Here is a 16,897-nt window from a genome sequence, read left to right as displayed (position 1 = left end):
TGGTGCTTGGCTAAAGCAAAGAATCAGATGTTTGAAACTGTCTGGTATGCTTGAGATAAGTCTTTGGGGCCTTCTTGACATCAAACGTGCCCTTTCTCCACAGACTTAAGGGGATGCAGACAAAAAGTGGATTAAACCAATTCTTATATTTTGTGGATTAATATGAAGACAGAATCTAAACATAATATTATAGAACCTGTATGAAAAATATACAGTTCCCCTATAGCTGACAAGTTTCCTACCTTTGAGTTCCTGCAAGCTGATGACCTTAGCATCAAAAATAAAATGCAATGTTATAGAGGACAACACTACAAAAAATAGAGTAAAAAAAGTTAGTGAGCTAATGCTTACATTCTGCTTCAAATGAAGGCAAAAATAAAACTGAAAGCAGGGAAAATATAGGATGAGAAGAGGGAAAAATAATAGCATGTCACAGAAGGGTTACAAAAAACATGTCAATAAAGCAAATTAAGTAAATATTATAATGTTGATGCAAAGACCTGTAATATTATCATGGGTTCTAGTTGAAGCTATATAATATGAAGCTCATAATTTATTTAACTGTAAGTCTAGAAATATCTTTTAAAACTATGTTAAGGAAAAGAAGAAGGTATTCACCAGTCTGATATTCTGTCCTGTCATACTTTATATCAAACAATGTCCCAAAGGTGTTTTTCAAAAGACAACTGCCTTTTGTTTTTGCTTGAAGACATTTCACTTCTCATCCAAGAAGCTTCTTCAGTTCTGGATGAGTAGAACCATCCAGAACTGAAGAAGCTTTTTGAATGAGAAGTGAAATGTGTCCAAGCAAAAACAAAGAAAGTCCAGTTGCCTTTTGAAAAAGCACCTTTGGGACAACCATAACCTGGATGAATGAGAATCCCCATAAATACACCATATCAAAAAATAATTTCCTATTACATGTTATAATTGTAACATTAACATGTGTATCATCATTAGGAAAAAAAACCCTTCCAATTGATTTTGGTCATGTGCCATGAATTTGTGTCAACTTTTAACAGCAAGTAAGCATCTGTATTGGGCAGCAGTGATATAGGAAGATGCTGGAGGCAAATAAGAATGACAAAGACTTTCTGTATACTCCACAAATAAAGACAGAAGTAGAATCCAGAGATTGTTGGTTCTGCTTTTATCTGAATGAAATATTAGGCTTATTATTTTCATTAATCTGAATGAAATATTAACCTTAACATATCATTTCATAAAATATCAGTGGGATTATTTTGATTTACTATGGCTAAAATTGTGTCTAAACTCTGGTTAAAAGCTGTGGAGGATTAAAATTACAGAAAAAAAGTTTCCAAAAGTTTGCAGCATTTACTATGCACATAGAAAGCATCTAACAGCAAACCACGATCTAAGAACAAGCAAAGTAGCTCACTTTCTTAGCAGTGTTGTCATTGCTAAAGAGCAAGCAGCACAAAGAAGCAACTTTAACTATGCCCAGAAAAAGGAGTAAAAAGGCACACAGCATTGGCAATCAAGAGGTGAATGAAAATGTAGACTTTTGTGCAGATTAAAACAATGAGATAATAAGTAAATTTTGAATGCGGCAACAATTACATTATGCTACACATGGCAAAGTGATGTAATATAGACAATTTATTGCTGTCACCTTTGTAATGTCTCATTTCTGCTTTGCTTTAGGTTTATAGATTATGTGGGATAAAAATATAATTTCAACCCTGGAGAGTTTTCGAATAAATGACCTCATACTTGGAATGTTCTAACTGGAAATGGAATGGTCCCAGTCCCCAGAATCAATTATGTGTCTGATATATCTCACCTTCCGTTACGCTGTCCAAAGAATTAAATAACGATCCGTAATTAATTACACAGATGTAAACTTCTTTGGGACTAACTTAATAATGTTCTATTATAATAAAGTATAAAAATAAAAATAATAGCATTACTTTCTATTATATATAAACATACCTAGTTTAGATTAGTCATATTGTATACTTATTTTGGCTCACTAGGTCTGTATATTAAAGAACAGAAACATAGAAACATCAATAAAGGGAAATATTTGTAGCTCAGAGTTGAAATGAGGGGACCTTGGTGCTCTCTGAGCTTACTTGTTTTCTTGCAGAAATGGGTAGATTGGATAGTGAAATGCCTGTAAGAAAAAAACCAAGCTCAGAGAGCACCAAGGATCCCCTCACCTTCGAAACATAGAAAACTGACAGCAGAAAAAGACCCAGTGCTCCATTGAGTCTGCCCTTTGAGTTTTTTGTTTGTTTTTTAATTAATTATTTTTTTAATCAAAACCTCATTGTATCGTTTATAAAAATAATACAGGTAGTTCTTGACTTATAACAGTTTACTTAGTAACTGTTTGAAGTTACAACAGACGGTATTACTTTTCACCCTTATGACCTTTGCAGCATCCCCATAGTCATGTGATCAAAATTGAGACATTTGGCAACTGACTCATATTTATGAAGGTTGTGGTGTCCCGGGGTCTTGTGATCACCATTTGCGACCTTCTGACAAGCAAAGTCAACGGGAAAGGCAGGTACACTTAACAACCGTGTTACTTACTTAACAACTGCAATGATTCACTTAGCAACTGTGGCAAGAAAGATTGTAAAATGGAGCAAAACTCACTTAGCAACAGAAATTTTGGCTCAGTTGTGGTCATAAGTCAAGGACGACCTGTACTAGATGAAAACGGCTGAATAAGTTTAAAGGTTGTGGCTAATAAATATTTTCTGCTAACCCATATTCTTCTCTGTTGATTCAGACTGATGGAAATAAAATGGGTACAATTTGCAATTCTCATACCACATGGCATATTGAATTTTGTGTATTTGTGTGGGTGTGTGGGTGTTGCAAGGCCTCCATTCAGATATATAAAACCTTTCATTTTAAAAAAAGTTTAAAATTCCATATGCATTTAAATTATTTTATCTATATCTGGAGTTTTTAACCAAACTTTACACATTGAATATTCAGAAGTTAAGTGATCTTTTGTCCAATGGCATCAGCCATATTCAATAATGTGATGCAAATATTTGAAATTGCCCAACTGTCAAGCCAACAAATATATCAGCACTACTTTGTTTCCATACTATAGATTTGCAATTATTATAGCACTTGGTAAACTCCTCCATACAAGTAGCATATACAGTAATGGTACACTTTGAGGTTCCTATTCTTCAAAATACCCACTTGTCCTCTCAAGAAGGTTTTGCAGTAATTCATTACATGTTCTTCAGCAATTCAGTAACAGAAAATTTTCCACTAATACTAGATTTTTATACTGGAAATTATTTAATCATTGCATGAAAAATCCCAGTGCCTCCAGAATACCTCCCTTTAAACTTTTTTCTTTTAATTTAAAGGATCTTTTTTACTATATCTATCTATGCTCTTTTAGCCATATTAACATATGCAGTCCTATTTGCTATCTTTAAAGACATAAAAAACCTTTAAAAAACACATTGGTCATTTGGAGCGACATGTACTGGGTCTGAATGTTGATTTGACAATATGTAGAAATAAGGGGGAAAAAACCAAAATTATATGATGGACTCATTTACAAAATTTGGAAAATTTATAAAAATTGCAAGCATTAAGTATTCATGGGTTAAAATGCAACCTTGAGATTTCGGATTGCCAAAATAAAGGGGAATGTTATTTTGTTCATTTGTTGGGCTTTGAAGGCAGATTGCCAAATATAAAAGGAGTGTGTGTGATTGTAAAATGCCTCAAATATCAGAGAACAATTTATATACTGCTCATTTGTGATATTTGATTGAAACCATTCCTGTGTTCACTTCTTGACTGTTGAGTTGATAAAGGCAGATTAAACTGCAAAAAGTATGCTTCTTTATGACATTTCTTGCTATAGAAATTTCTAAAATAATTCCCTTGGTTTTGCGGGAGTGGGGTGGGGGTGGGGTTGTTTTGATTTTTTGAGGGGGGTGAGGAAGGGAGCACATTCGTCTTACTTTGTGCCTCAGGACATAAAATAAGGAATGAGGAGGCTTGTTTTACATTCCAGTTGATCCTTATGACTGATTTTTTTTTAAAGAGTTCTTTTGAAAAAAAAATCACAAGAAAGTGCTCTGTATACCTTATGGTGAGCCATCAATAGGTTCTAAATAAAATTTTGTAAACCACCCCTCAAAATATAGTTACACAAATGCAAAAATAACAGCTGGACAAATGAGAGACCTTTGAACTTATTTCTTCTAAGTATTAATATATCCTGAATAATTTTTCCTGATTAAATGAAGAATACCTTATGATAATTCTACAAAATATCTCTTTACCCGTGTCTCTTCATTTGAACCTGTTGGATTATATATGTATCACCACACATCTTACAACATCCAACAGACCTAGCTTGATATCTTAATAATGATACAAAGTTATAGTTGCATATGTGAGAGGGCATAGTGCTGTATCAATCTGTAATTTTAAATGTCTGAAAAGCCCAATATCCCAAACCCCATACATTCAGAATGATCAAACTAAAATGTTTACAAACATGTACAAATGGATTGTTGATAGAATTACTGTGATTATGTTCTTCTGATGCAAGTGTTAAAGGTGTTGAAATGCACAAATGAAAATCACCCTTTGAAACTACTATTTGTCTTGGGAGAGGAAATTTTAAGTGGTTGGAAAGAGGATGGCTTTTTAGAAACTGATTTTAAAATGGAATAAGAAAAAGAGTTCATGGATGGAGGAAGAGGAGAAGCAGTGGGGGGGATTAGAAAGGACAAGGCTTCCAAGAAGACTGATAAATTTCTGCAGGGAAATCAAAGTTTTAGAAAGTAGATCAAAAGGGATGGAGGAAATGGAGAAGAATTGGCAAAGAGTATTTCAAACATGTATGTAAAATAAGAACTAACAATTGAAAAGTGAAAGATTTTGAATTGGAGGTAACCTTATGTAGGGAATCACAGAGATGACTCTGGAGAAGATATGTAGAGAGATTGAAAGATATGTAGAGAGATTGAAAGTCATCCCTTTCAGGAAGGCCAGTTCAGGAAACAGATGCCACAAGAAATATAGGAAATCTATTGATGGACGCCAGAATAACAGCAACTTGAAAGCCTGGCAGCCTTTCTCATTTGCTCCTTTTCATATCAAAGAGAGTCAAGGTAGAATCATTTTAAATTTCTTTCTAATGCCTTCTTCCCTTCCCAGGCTTAATTCATATTTTGCTAAAGGTCTCTGCATATGTTCCCCAAGGTTCTTTCTTTGGTTCTTTACACTTTATTACAAATTAAAGTTCTGCTCATCACACAATGTAGGTACAGTAAAATTGCCCCCAATAACAGGATTGCATGTAATCACAAGATTGAGGTTGGTTGAGCTGGTTGTACATGTCAGCAAGCAATGAATATATAAACCTTCCATTAATACTTTCCTATTGTACAACGTCACATGGCAACATATTTCAATAGAGAGAAAACACATTTGTCTGTAAGTCATTAACATTAAATCGAGAAGAAACCAGAAATAGCTCAAAAGTTTGCAAAGATAGTTAAAAGTAAAAAAAGTATATTTGCTTATTTAAAAAGCACAGAAGATGTATACTGAAAACATTTCAGAGTTTCATTTATCAAAATAAGCCATTCTTGTGACTTTGTTTTGGAAGCTGACAAAAGGATGGAGGCTTAATGGCTACATGTCACCTACCCCATAATATTTGCCTGCAACAACTCTGGACTTACACTTCACTTGTGTTTGGGCAAATCTGAAATAGTATTAGATTTCAGCAGCACACAACACTTAGAACAAAAGTTACTACAATTTGAACAAATATTGAAGCACATTGACTTTCTATTGCTAAATTAAGAATTGAGGGGCAATTTTTAATTAATCTTTAGGATGGAGGGTTGGGAAAAAAATTCTTCCAAATGGAATCTAAAGGCCTTTTCCTCTGCTGAATTATACTGCTATCCACCTATTCTTCAGCTGGCAGAAAAATGTACTGGCATGAAATTTGCTGTTCCCACTTCTGATCACTATCCTGCTTCTATTTACAGTTACTGCCAGTCACCTGACTTTCTTCCAAGGTGACAAAGCCTAACAGATCTTATACACCTTGAGGCTGCCCTTGTACGCTGTAGGAATAAAGGAGAAAATATTATTTTAACACCAGTCCAGCTAAGGACAATTTAGACCATTGGCTGCAGATGAGATAACGGCAAACTCACTGGGTCAAAGCAGAAAACAGGCTTTGCCAGGGCATGTTTGTGCCATGTTTAGGTGCAAGTGGGGACATGACTTCAAAGTCTTGTTCCTTGCCTGTGTACCCTAAGCTATTTTTTGGGGGGAAGAAACTATGCAATTTGCTTTATTAATTTTCCTTGTTTATTGTAACCTTCAGGTTTTTATTGACAAAACACAGAATGCTATTTACTATTCTATATATTTCAAGTGACATGCTTATTTTCCATCCTGTCTCCTTCAGTTTAGAGAAAAGGCTACTCGCAAATCCACCTTGTTTTACCATCCTACTAAAATGTAAAACTGAAAGTTTATAATGGATGGCCCTAACAGCTATATCTTTATACCGCAGGAAAGACATTATTACCAATCTTACCAAATGCCGTTACCCTATTTAACGTCAGTGCATCGCTAAGAAAAAAGTATTGGGCGGGGAACTATTTCATTTCATAATGAGTCCTAAAATAAGATCTCCCCATTTCTGCCCCGTGATCCATTCTTTGCGTTCTTTGCGTTATAATCTTAATAAGAGCGACCCAAAGATTAGCGAAATAAAGTTTTGCCAGAAGCCCGGCCTCGCCATTCTAACGGGTCAGCAAACGCCCCGGCTTCGCGTCCTCCCCACCCGAGAGAGGACAGGCGAGGGCTCGCAGGGGGCCGCGGGGAAGCTGAAAGGCTGCCTGCTCGCTCGGCCGCCGCTCACGGAAAAGGAGGCTTTTCCGTCGCCTATAAATGGCCTTGGATCGAAGTCACTTTTTCCACTGGAGGCAGCAAAGTTCGAGCGGAGCCCCAGCAAGTTGCTGCTGCTGCTGCTGCTATTTTCTGGGACTGCGCTGGCCCCTCCGCTATGCGCCTAAGGCACGGAGACCCTCCTCCCGCGCGGAATGCCCATCTCGGGAGCTGGTGCCCGGACCTCCAGCCCAAGCAAGCCCCATCCTCTCGCTGCCCAGACCCTGCAAGGGCAGGCAGAGCAGACACGGGGCGCCCCTGCCGCTCCTCCGCTCTTAAGGACAGGGCTGGGATCCAGGGCACCCTGCCGCTGCAGTGGGTGGGTTTTAGGCCAGGCTCAGCTCAGTGGGCTGCAAGCCCGAGTCCTTCGCTAGCAAAAAGCCATCCCCGTCCCTCCCTCCCTCCCTCCCTCCCTCCCTCCCTCCCTTCCTTCCTTCCTTCCTTCCTTCCCTCCTTCCTTCCTTCCTTCCTTCCTTCCGTCCGTCCGTCCGTCCCTCCCTCCCTCCCTCCCTCCCTCCTTCCTTCCTTCCTTCCTTCCTTCCTTCCTTCCTTCCCTCCTTCCTTCCTTCCTTCCCTCCTTCCACAGTCCAGAGATCTCTGCCTGGCAGTTGGTTGCTATCCCACGCCCGCCTTGACCAAAGCCGCATTTCCCGGCCCCTGCAAGATTTGCATCCCCTCCGGTCTTTCCCACGCGCAAACCGGCAATGTGCACGAGGAGTAGGACCGACAGAGAGCATCTTCATGCCCTTTGCCCGGAAAGAGGCACTTTAATGCCCCTTCTTCCTTTTTAACGAAATCGACCAGGTTCCTTAGGCGAAATGTTTGCCTGCCTTGTACCTCCCATCCCTGGGCAGCTTTCTTCAAAGACTCTGATGTGGGGTTTTTTTTTCCCCCAGCTCCGTGACGTTCGGTTTTAAGAAGTGAAAAGCTGTGCTCTTTGAAACTGAAAACTTTGTTGCAAGTATGCAACAATCTCGGGCTAATTCTAAGTCATTGTGGATTCTGGATAAAGCATTTCGCATCGCAAACTTTCTGTTCGTCCTCTCCATTCGTCTCCATTCTCCCTGCTCTGCTCTCGGCCACATTGCTTTCGACTAGATCAAAGCCAGTAGCCGCGCTGTTTGTAAACGTCGCCGAGGGCACCGCAAAGAAGTAGAGCTGAAGTCAAGTAGGAGCGCGAGCTGCAAGTCAGCGCAAGATCCCGCGGTAGATCGCGGAGCGGTACTCACATGACTGTGGGATGAGCAACTTGCCTCGGCCCGGAACCTCTGCAGCTCTAGCCTTGATGGGGAGGGGGGGTCGTGGCTCCTCCGAGCTGTTTCCGCAGCAAAGAGGTGATAAAGCTGCACTCCCGGTTACTTTGAGAAGGGGAAGAAATACGGGAAGATTGGTTATACTCAAGGTTCTAACAAACTATATTTTTGCACTGCGAAGGAGAGAGAAGGAATTATTTTGCGGTGAAAAACCCCATTTTCTTGAGTGTATCTGAGGTTTCCCCCCCCCCCCAACAAAATATAGGCAACAAATTTTCTCTTCGATTCTGTGTTCCTGAAGATGCCCATAACTTTTTAGTGCAAAGGTTTTCAATAAAAGAGTGGAAAAGGTCTATGCAGAGTCTGAATGAAGTTGGGAATGGAGCTTAAATTGTGGGAAGCATCAAGAAGAGAATGTAAAGTAATGCTTGACACACACACACACACACACACACACAAATAGAGTTGTTATTTAACCTAGCTGAACTAAGGATTAAGGAAATTCAGTGAAGTAATTTTGGGGTTTGGGGGTGCTCCCAGATTTTGCCAACTGTTGTTCTCATGTCTACAGATCATTAGAGAGCACAGCTTTTAAAAACATACAAAGGACACTATTGTTCTTTAATCTATCTGAACTAAGGACAGGAAAACAGAGGGAAATTTAGTGAAGATATTTTGGGTTTTGTGGGTGTCCCCTGAATTTATCAACTGTGGTTCTTGTGTCAACAGATTATTAGAGAGCCCAAAATATTAGAGAGACCAAAGCATTCCTTCATATCTTTGCAGCTATTGCCTCTTTACCTTGTAACCTTCCCTTCTATAACCTTTGTCTGTTCTCTCTTGGCCCCTAGAGAGGAAGACCTAGAAAGTCCCCAGATGTGCTTCTGGCATCTGGTTGAACTATTGTGATTTATGACTGTGCTTATAACCAAGTCTACTTCTAGCTTGGCTATATTTATTAAAACATTTTTTTTCTCACCCAACACCTCTAAAAATAAAATTGGATTAGGAAGCCAAGAATAATTGGGGGTAGCCCTGGTTTATCCCAGAAGAAGTAATAACAGAAGGATCAAAATAGATCTGATGCCCTTCTGACAGTGGGGGAAGGGTTAGAGGGACAGTGGCTAGTGGAACAAACTTTTTACTATGCTGTAGTATTCTGGTTATTCTTGTTGAATCTGGGAAAATATGACACTAAAATGTATCAATAGACCCAAAATCTAAAGGGAGAAGGAGAATCAGAGTAGAATTTGAAAGACTGTTTCTGGGCGGCAGGATGGTGGTGCTGGTGATTGTCACTTAAACCCCTGAAGGGATGCATTCAAATTTTATATTGATTTAATTGAATTCACTATGTGGTCTTCCAATCTGTAAATTTTTTTTTTTTTTAAATTTGATTTATATGCCGCCCTTCTCCGAAGACTCAGGGCGGCTTACAATGTGCTCAGCAATAGCCTTCATCCTTTTGTATATTTTATACAAAGTCAGCTTATTGCCCCCACAACTGGGTCCTCAATTTACCTACCTTAGAAAGGATGGAAGGCTGAGTCAACCTTGAGCCTTGGCGAGATTCGAACCCTGCAGTAATTGCAGGCAGCTGGTCTTAATAACCAGTTTAATAACAGGGTGCCTTAAACCCCTGTACTACCAAAGCTCTTGGGATGGGATTGAAACAATATTTGAGGGGTTCCTATAAAGATGAGGGGGTCAAACTATTTTCCAATTCACCAAAAGGCAAGACAAGAAACTAACCAAGGAGAAAAGGAACCTAGAATTAAGAAGGAATTTTCAATCAATGGAATAGCATGCTTTCAGAAGCTGTGGGGCTCCATCACTGGAGACTTTCAAGCATAGACTACACTATTTGTCTGAAATCGTATACAGTTTCCTGCTTGAGCTGAAAGTTGGACTAGAAGACCTCCAAGATACCTTCCAACTCTACTATTCTTTGTTCTATACCTCATATGGCTATTATAATTCTGGCCTAGCATAAATATATAACATACTGTTATGCACCTATTATTAGCCAGATAGGAAGGAAGTTATGCTAGCTTGAGTCTGATTCTAACTGTATACTTCCTCCCCTTTTCATTCATTTGGGACGGGGTGGAGGGGGAGGTTGTTGATTCTAAGGTTCTGGAACTTAGGGATCTAAACTGCATTTTTAGAAGTTGAGAGTTTGGTTCTGAGGGTAGCACTACCAAGGATCAAGCTCTGCAAAGGATTTCCTTCTCCCTTGGGCAGGAAGCTGTCAGAGATGCCAGGCAAGGAAGTGCTGACCCATCAGAAAAAGGTAACAGCCAGATGCCAAATTCTCTGTGAATTTGGCATCTCTGTGAATTTGGCATCTCTGTGAATTTGCCATTTCACTTGGTGAGACTCTGATCCAGCTGAGAAATGCTGGAGACTGGCTTTGTAGCAGCAGGAGGTATATATGACTGGAATGCTGCCTGGTACCAGGTGGCCCTGATTCTCTTGGAAATGTTCACTGAAACAGAACAGGGTTTATAGAGTTTCATCAGCAGTTGGCCTGAGACCCCAATCACCTAGTCCAGTAGTGCAAAGTCAGTGGAAAAGTCTTTCAGGATGCTCTCCTCGCCTTTTAGTTTTCAATATCAATTTTGTTCATTCTAAAAAGGAATCCTTTTTCTTTCTTGTGTTCCGCTTTTCTCATCTTTCCTTTACCTTCCTCCCTCTCTCTCTTATCTTTTGCACTTTTAAAAAGTTTTATAGATCTATGTTTCTGTATTTTTATCTTCTCTTAAGTTTTTTGGGGTTGCTTCGTTTTTATTTTCTGCCTTAGATAATTTCAGAGTTCTCAAGTGAAAGAGATCCTGTACTTTTGTGCTGAATTACTGATGTTATTACTCTGCTTTGATTGATGTCATCGATTAAAATATTTTAAAATCCCTAAGCAGTATATTTTACTTATTCGATTACGGCCTTGCCACATTTCTGCTTCTAAGTAGTTTACCAGAATTTTTACAATAAAGTACGAAGGAAGGAAGGAAGGAAGGAAGGAAGGAAGGAAGGAAGGAAGGAAGGAAGGAAGGAAAAACACTTGAGGTTTTTTTATTCCAATTATCAAATTAAATTATTTCAAAGTTCTAGTTCTGTACAATTACTTGAAGTTTCTAAATAGGATTACAACCTGAACGTAATTTGAAATACGGACACTTACTAAGAGTTTAATATAAATAGCAAAAGTGTGTGGGGGTGGGAATAAGAGAGATAAACCGCTTTTTAAATAGTTTATATATGGAATATTTAATGAAAACAAGACTAGAATGGACTTTTTCTGTACCTGCTAAAATGAACATGCAAGCAAGATAAAAGTTTGTAAGAGATGTTCTAATGTGTTCCTTTTTCCACTGTATTTCTATTTATATCTCCCTTTTCTCTCTGATTCAGATTGGAACTTCTGCCTGTATGGCACTATCACTGAATAATATATGTCCTGACCCTCTTGTATATAAGAGTTGAAATTGGTAAAATATGTATTTAGTTAAAATGTAAAATTATTGTGAAATTCTAACTTTTGCTTTTATAGTTCTCCTTGACTGCTTTCTTCTCTATTTGTTTAATAGTACTATATAGTATATTGGTTCACACATATGTTTTTGTATGAAAAGTACATGCATAATTTTGAAGACCAGGGAAAGTGAGGTTGGTAACAATACTGACATTTCTAAGTTATCTAGCACATATTTTGACATTACTGAAAAAGTGAGCAGTGCACCAGAAAGACATCAGACCCTTTCTTTCACTGAAAATTCTGTTTATTCTAATCTAAATATTCGCTGAACTAGCTATAGTTACAAAGTCAAGAGACTGCAACAGTAAACTAAAAGACAATTTATAACTCTGAAGAAAATGCCACCAATTCCAAATGAACAGATTTCTGTTCCTTAACTAAAGCTGTGTTTAAATCTTCACAATGAAACAATGTGCCTGCTTCTTCTCACCTTTGGTGTTCACCTTTTCCTTCATCCAGGACCAAACTTAATCTCTATGAAGCATCCTTGTACTCTTTATTTACAATTTCAGTGAAGTTGTTTCTCTGCCCATTTTTTATTGTTTACAAGATTCAGATTAAGTGCATATTGTCTCATAACACCTGGGAAATGTATAAACATTTTGACTGATACACTTACAAGAAATGGCCTTTTCCCCAATTAATCTGTTTTGTTCAAATTAAAAATGTATAAAGCGCTTTGCTCATGAAACCTACATTTTAATCCCCTGTACTGTGCCAAGAGAACATAGCCCTAAAATATATAAACTGTATACAGGCTGATATTTACAAATAGTATATGAGGCCCATTAATAACATTTCTAAAGATATTTATTTTTATCAGAAATTGAAAAAGATACTTTTAAAAGTATTTTGCCATGCAACATGTAACTAATTGATCAACAATTGGTTGATCTGTGAAAAGAGAAAAGTGGGGAAAGACTAGGATGAAAAAAAGCGAGGTGAAAAGTGGGATGCTCAAATGGACAAGAGTTATTATGAGTGGAAAGACCACTTCGAGAGTGGTAGAAAGCTACTGTCAGTCTGATTAACTAATGATCAAATAGGATGAATAGCTTAACTCAGTGTTTTAACAGATAAGAGACTGAGGAAGGCAGCTTCTCTTGGAAAGGAGAAAGCATGGAAATATTGAAATAGATAAATGATACTAGACAGCTCTAGATAGAAAGAGTGGTTTGAGGAAGGGCTAAAGGGAAAACAATGGGCTACATGTGAAGATTGGACCAGTATGTGGAGAATCTTAAGGAAGGAAAACTGGAAGGTTTGGTGGAATTAGAGGCTATTATCTGGATCAAATTGAATCTAATTGTCAGGGATTAATTCCACATACAGATATGCACACATGCTGAAAGAGGCAGTCCACTACAACTAACAGTATTAAAAGTTGTTCTGTTTGAAAATTTTAAGGGAGAACAAGTTCCTACATTTCAGAAATAAATACTGATTGGCTTATACTCCTATATCTTTATCAGTTAACTGATGCAATTTAAAACATGTATTTTTGATGAATACCAAATTGGACCATCATTTTATTATCTGATTAACTCCTCAAATAGTACTTTTCAGGAGAAATTGTTCGGCTGAAAGTAATCAGATAATTCAGTTGCCAGTTATATACTGTGTGTGTGTGTGTGTGTGTGTGTGTGTGTGTGTGTGTGTGTTTGTGTTTGTGTCTGTGTCTGTGTCTGTGTCTGTGTGTATACAAATGCATACACACATACAAAGGTATATAGATATGCATTATTTCTACAGTTATGTCTAATTTCATGATGTTTTAACCGTTGTTAGTGGTCCAGAGTCATGAATATGAAAAAAGTGGGGGGTCACATACATACATTGAAATAATACATACATAATAAAATATTGACTAAGTAAATAATGAGAAATCATACTTACTAGAACCTGCAATTATACAGTTATAAACCTCTTATATTACAAAATAAAATTATCCTAAATGTTCTGAACCATAAGGAGAGTTTTCTGGGAAGGCATATAGAATATTCCAGTTTCATTATGTTTACCATGATAATCATTCCAATAAATTTATAACTAACAGTAAAGAACAAGGCAAAGAAACATCCTACAGGAAATTAACTCTTGATAACAAATACTTTGTAATGTAATGATTAGTTGTACTCTTCCCATAAACTATTAACTTGAAATCTATGTAAACAGACTGTAAGATTTTTTAGGCCTTTTGCAATTCTTAGTATCATCCATTAAGAAAGAAAATGTAGGATATTGTATAATGAAAGTATTTCCTATCACTCTCTTCTACTTCCCTTTACTTCAAACAATCTATGCTTGGTAATGATTTTTTTTTAAAAAAAAACTTTTTTATCCTCCTAATTTACATATAGAAAATATGTCTGCTATTCACAACTTTAGAAATTTTTCTGTGAATAGGCTATAAACTGCTTTACCATTGGAAGAAACTATGATGTTATACAACTAGGAAAATGAGGGTTTCATATTTTGTAAAATCTCTTCCCACACAGAAATGTCTGGATATATAAATTCTTTTCAAAATTAGAGCATAAAAACACGAAACTGATTTCTTTACATGTTTCTGTTAGTTAGGAAATAACCATGTACTTTCCCAAAACAGCTTTACAGGAAAGGCAAAACTTTTCAGATATGTCAAACTAATTTCAAAGCCAAGTTTAATTTTTAATCTTTGACCCAATAAAGTAGCTTCTCAAATTAAGCAGCAGAATATAGAACAAAGATCTGACTGTAAATAATTTCAGTTGTCTGAGCCCTACTGCAACTGTATTGTAAATGAAAAAAATATTTTATTGGGGCCAAACAATTAAAACTGTTAATTTTCTACAGTTAAATTGTAATGATGTAAAATGATTTATGGTTTGCCTCCCCTTTTCAAATATTATATAAGATCCCATCCATCTCCCAGGTTTGTGACTCTATTTCTCTTTTGACACTATGACTCTTTTACACTAATCTTTAAATTTTGATGATGGAAGAAAAAGTGTGAAAAGAAAAAATAAACAGCGTGGAGAGATTGGAAGTGAAGTTGAAGGACTCTTTGTTTCAAGAGAGAGCATCTGCCCCCAAGGTACTGAATGAATTGCTAATATTACGCCTTCTTACTTTAAAAAACCTTATGAAAAAGTGAGGAAAAAATGAAAATATGGATCATACAGCACTATTTCTAGACAACTCTCAAAAATGGGTTATTATCGCTAGCGGTTCAATTATATGGGGGGAAAGTGGTGTCAATAACCACCCCCTTTAAAAAAAAAATCTCATTTCTGTCCCGTGATCCATCGGGTTCTTTGCGTTATAATCTTAATAAGAGCGACCCCAAAGATTAGCGAAATAAAGTTTTGCCAGAAGCCCGGCCTCGCCATTCTAACGGGTCAGCAAACGCCCCGGCTTCGCGTCCTCCCCACCCGAGAGAGGACAGGCGAGGGCTCGCAGGGGGCCGCGGGGAAGCTGAAAGGCTGCCTGCTCGCTCGGCCGCCGCTCACGGAAAAGGAGGTTTTTCCGTCGCCTATAAATGGCCTTGGATCGAAGTCACTTTTTCCACTGGAGGCAGCAAAGTTCGAGCGGAGCCCCAGCAAGTTGCTGCTGCTGCTGCTGCTATTTTCTGGGACTGCGCTGGCCCCTCCGCTATGCGCCTAAGGCACGGAGACCCTCCTCCCGCGCGGAATGCCCATCTCGGGAGCTGGTGCCCGGACCTCCAGCCCAAGCAAGCCCCATCCTCTCGCTGCCCAGACCCTGCAAGGGCAGGCAGAGCAGACACGGGGCGCCCCTGCCGCTCCTCCGCTCTTAAGGACAGGGCTGGGATCCAGGGCACCCTGCCGCTGCAGTGGGTGGGTTTTAGGCCAGGCTCAGCTCAGTGGGCTGCAAGCCCGAGTCCTTCGCTAGCAAAAAGCCATCCCCGTCCCTCCCTCCTTCCCTCACTCCCTCACTCCCTCCTTCCTTCCTTCCTTCCTTCCGTCCTTCCCCAGTCCAGAGTTCTCTGCCTGGGAGTTGGTTGCTATCCCACGGCCGCCTTGACCAAAGCCGCATTTCCCGGTCCCTGCAAGATTTGCATCCCCCCCCCGGTCTTTCCCACGCGCAAACCGGTATTTTAGCCCGACCCAAGTGGGAATCTGATTAATATGTGGTGAGGCAGTTTAAGGAATGTCCAAGAAGGAATTCTTACAAATTTATAACAACTGCCAATCCATTGGGGAGGGGGGGCAGTAAGTAAGATTTTCAATCTTCTACGGGCTCTCTAGGCCCTCTGTCTACGTTAAAAAAATAAAATAAAGTAGACTCCTCTTTAGGGTGCTTTTCTATCTGCTTCTCGGTCGTATTGGGAAGCAGCTGTCCACCAATCACTTTTGTTTGGGAATCGCAAAGATCCTTTCCCTTCAGCTTTGATTCCCAGTCGGATCAATCCAACCCTGCCTGACTTTAGGGAGAATCGCTAAACGCCACTCTTCAGATAATTGGATCTGAGGGGCACCCCGCGAGAACGGCGGGGCTCATTCTCAGCTCTGTTCTCCTGCTCGAAGTCTTTCTTCCTCGAGTTCGCGGTCTCTTTCGTCGTCTTTTTTTTTTTTTAGGCTCCCCTCCTTCTCTTTCACAATGGGTTTTCCTAAACGAATCTACAAATTGTGCTGGGAGAGGGAGGGGGGTGTTGGGGGATCGCGGTATGGTACTCACAAGGTTGTGCGGCGAGCGCGTTGCCCGGACTCCCTGCAGCTGGAGATCTGTTCCCAGCTTGCTTTGATTGCAGCTCGTCCTCTCCGCCGCTCCGGCTGCCCGAACGGCAATCAAAAGCTGCGGCACCGGTCACTTTGCAAAAAGGAACAAACACGGGAGGGTTTGCATTACTCCAGGTTCATGTGTGTAGCCTATAAATAGCGAACTTTTTGATGGAATCAGCTAACAAATGAGAAGAGAAGGCGTAATTTTGCGCAGGGAGCCCCCCTTTCTCTTCGGAAGATTAACCCCCCCAGGCAGTTGCCAGGGCTGAAAAGTGTGGGTGTACTGTAGCAAAAGGATTTAGTTCGGCGGTAATTGTGCTTATGTTTACTGTGTGTTGTTAGGGCGCTGGTGGATTCTTAATTGCCCACATATGCTTGGAATTGGCTTGCCTGGGCTACTGAGACCTGGCTAGGGTTACCAGCGGTCGCACTCTATTAAAAAAAAA

At 39.2% G+C, this 16,897-nt stretch overlaps 1 protein-coding gene across 1 annotated transcript in view; it reads right to left on the bottom strand.

Moving 5' to 3' along the window:
• Positions 1-16,624, bottom strand: part of ESRRG (estrogen related receptor gamma) — a 473,251-nt gene extending 456,627 nt beyond the window's left edge. The window contains exons 1-2 of the mRNA XM_060692488.2: positions 16,408-16,624; positions 8,172-8,300 (exon numbers count right to left, since the gene is read on the bottom strand). The gene's annotated coding sequence lies outside the window, so the exon portion shown is untranslated. The remainder of the gene's footprint in view (positions 1-8,171; positions 8,301-16,407) is intronic.
• Between the last annotated feature and the right edge of the window lie 273 nt (positions 16,625-16,897).

Source organism: Pantherophis guttatus, chromosome 1, assembly GCF_059756535.1.
Source record: "Pantherophis guttatus breed Tessera chromosome 1, ASM5975653v1, whole genome shotgun sequence".
Lineage (NCBI taxonomy): Eukaryota > Metazoa > Chordata > Lepidosauria > Squamata > Colubridae > Pantherophis > Pantherophis guttatus.
This window is presented reverse-complemented; position numbering and strand designations above follow the sequence as displayed.